The 3585-nt window shown below is 37.7% G+C and overlaps 1 pseudogene across 1 annotated transcript; it reads right to left on the bottom strand.

The window, feature by feature from the left end:
- Window positions 1-1387: 1387 nt before the first annotated feature.
- On the bottom strand, window positions 1388-2020 carry LOC309615927 (adenosine 5'-monophosphoramidase HINT1 pseudogene; annotated as a pseudogene). Its single transcript has one exon. The product of its transcript is annotated as an adenosine 5'-monophosphoramidase HINT1 pseudogene (transcript).
- Between the last annotated feature and the right edge of the window lie 1565 nt (window positions 2021-3585).

Raw genomic sequence — 3585 nt, 5'->3', positions numbered from 1 at the left:
TTGAAGTTATGCAGCCACCTCCACGTGGCCCCCAGGGCCTCTTGCAGGGAAGCAACTCTCAAAACATGCATTTAGGGTAATGTTGGTGACACTACAGGTTCAGTCAAGGGGGCAGTGGGAGAATTAAGTCACTCCTAATCACAAGTTTGTACCTGTGACCTCTGACCTTCTTGGGTCAGAAGTTTTTTATAAGGCAGAGCACATTTTTTTCTACTGACTTTTTACAAATTGTGGTAAAATATAAATACCATAATATTTACCATTTTAACCATTTTAAGTATATAATTCAGTATGATTAAGTACATTCACAATGTTGTACAACCATCTTCACTGTTTATTTCCAGAACTTTTTCATCTTCCCAAACAGAAGCTCTGTACCCATTAAACTATAACTCAACTATAACTCTCCATATCCCTTCCCCAGCCCCCAATAACATCTATTCTACTTTGTGTCTCTATGAATTTGCCTACTCTAGGGACCTCATACAAATGGAGTCATACAATATTTCACAAAAGTTAGTCTCTCTCTTTTCAAAGTTTATCAATTGTTATTTGTTGTTTGAAACAGAGGAATATAGCTAATCTTTGCATTTTACTGTTTTGACTTATATCAGTAGGAATTTTAGTAGGCTGAATAATGACCCCCAGAGATATTAGGTCCTAATCCCTGGGATTTTATGGATTTGAGATGGGGATATTATTGTGGATTATTGGGTGGGTCCTAAATGCAATCACAAGTGTCCTTATAAGAGAGAGGCAAGATGATATTTCACAGACAAAAGAAGAAGGTGATGTGAAAGTAGAACAGAGAGAGATGAGAAGATGGTGGCTTTAAAGATTGGAATGAGGTGGCCACAAGCCAAGAAATGACAGCAGCCACAAGAAACTGGAAGAGGCAATGAACAGACCCTTACCTGGATCCTCCAGAGGGAGCATGGCCCTGCCAATACCTTGATTTCAGTCCAACGGTACTGATTTTAGAATTTTGGACTCCAGAATTGTTAAGATAATAACTTTCTATGGTTTTAAGTTACTAAGTTTGTGGTAGTTTGTTATAGCAGTCACAGGCATCTAGAACACTGTTCTTAATTTTTGCGCTCAAAGCCACATGAATACATACATATTTAAATATTGAATATTATTTACAATCTCACCTATGGCATACAGAAAATATTCAATAATTCTTGTCAATGACGTTTCTCTCTATTCTTAAGGAAGAATTAATTTGGGAAATACAGGGTTTCTTCATATCTTCTCCTTCTTCCTCACCACCCACATTACCAAGCAGTTATGAGTTTATACTTTAAGGATCTCTCAAATATATAGTCAACTTCTATACAAGTCTGCTCTCATTATAAACCACCACATTAACCCAGAAATCCATACGTTATTTTTTTTCAAACCATGCAACAATGTCTTTTATTATATATGGGTTTTTAAAATTATTTCTGCAATCTCTCCATACACAGGCAAAAATAGGTATTGTTTTGCATATTGGAACTTGCAGGCCTGATCACTGCATAGAGAAGGGAAAATTATCCCTACAACATGCTTAACCAGGAGGCCAATTCATCTGCCAACCTCCAAGAACATGGAGATGAACATGATAGACAGACTGTCCCCCATCTGAACCTTCATTCACCACCATTCGATACCCCTTCTTCAGGCCCAGATCAGCAGCACATTTCTTGCCAACAATCATTAAATATCCAAGAAGACTTTCATCGTCATCTTCTGCTGCAGAAATCTGGGATATATGTCTCTTGGGTATCACCAGAAAATGTGTTGGGGCTTGAGGGGAAATGTCATGGAAAGCAAGACACTGGTCATCCTCATAAATAATTTTGGCTGGGATTTCCTTGCGAAGGATCTTCCTGAAGATCGTGTCACCACCAGGACAGACGGCCTGAGCCTTAGCGATCTCATCTACCTTCACCTTCACGGCCACAAGGTCGGGAGGAGGGAGGAGCCGGGGAGCGGGCTGAGGGCCGGCAGTGGGGAAGGGGACATACTTTATTATTTACCTAGAACAACAACCTGCTAACTGGCCTCCAACCTCCAACCTCATCATTCTCATGTCTACCCTCTACCCCCAAGTGGGAGTAACCTTTGTAAAAGTGCATATCTGATCACACGTTACTTCCAATTAAAATTCTTTACTGCCTCCTTCAGCTTTCTAGTCAAAATTCAAGTGCTTTCATTTAACTCCCAAGGCCATCTGTGATCAAGACTGTGCCTAACACTCTAGTTTAATATCCTGTTACTCTCCTATCTGAGCTATTCTAATTTTACTTTAATACATGATTTAACTGCCTCTGTTCTGTGCTCACCTCGTATCCTGTAAATGCCTTTAACCTAGCTATTATCACACTTTACTGTAAAAATGAATTCTCCTAACTGTCTTATCTAGTTTAATAATAAAGTTTCCTTAGGATAGGAATCACGTGATTATTGGTTCAAGTATGCTCATAAAAAGTGTAGTGCTCGCTTCACAGCTACGTCTATTTAATGAAAGTTTGTGTATGAAAAAAAATCTGTATTAAAGCCAAAATTTCCCAAAATGTGCAGACACTTGCTAAGTGAAGAAAAAGTTTTCGGTGCAATTAAGAACTAAAGCAAACACTGGCTAAACTTATGACTTTGAATAGAATAAGAGTAAGCATTAAAAATTATTTTAAAATGAGAGGACAAATGTTTAGTTACTGTTTTCCATCTCTGTCTTTAAAGGGGGCCTATAACTGCTTCTATAAAATGAATGTGTATAAAATTCACCTAGATTTATATAAAATGAATGTAAACCTCTAAGCATGTGTTTGATTTGTACATTCCTTAATAATAACCTATTTCCCTTCCAAAATGGAGTGGTTAGTTTAGATTCTTTCGGAAAAGATAAAGCACTTACATTTTTTCCCCTTTTACTTTTCTGTTGTTCCCAGCTCATTTCTCCTTTTTTTTCCTACTAATATTGTAGATACCTTGCCAAGATTGTTATGGCAGCTAATAAAGTTTGAAATATAAGACCTTCAAACCAATGTTAATAAATAATTTAAGAATGAAATGCCTCTCACGACAGGGTTATCTTTATTTTATTCAAAAATAGTTTGTTTTATGGATGTCTTATTTCCTCACATGAGAAAACACTGGTTGAAAAAACATGATACGTTCTAGGAACTAATTTTTTCCAAGTTGTACTTCAGTGCTTTAAAAGAAATATATACAGGCACAGATGTTTCTGCTATTTCAGGATACTAAAATAGCCGACCCACTTGGTCCTAATTATTGATAGTTTACCGCAGCACCAGCCTTGGCTTCTACAAAAGCGTTAGCAGAAGTGACAGGAGGAACACACAGGATTTATTCATTAAGAACGAGCTGTAGCTTCCTGCATTTTCAGCTCCAGGCATCACGCTGAACGGTGCCCTGTCATTCAGCAAGAACTAGTCTGAGACAGGAAGCACTTTAGCGTGTTTACAGAAATATCTTTTAAAACGGACTTAACTATCAGACAGCCCCCTTGTAAAGCTTTCGCTCTAAGAAACTCGGGTAAAAGATTATCACTCCACACTCACAAAAATCAATTTTGGA

Source organism: Balaenoptera borealis (assembly GCF_965194805.1).
Source record: "Balaenoptera borealis genome assembly, chromosome: 18".
NCBI classification, from domain to species: Eukaryota; Metazoa; Chordata; class Mammalia; order Artiodactyla; family Balaenopteridae; genus Balaenoptera; species Balaenoptera borealis.
This window is presented reverse-complemented; position numbering and strand designations above follow the sequence as displayed.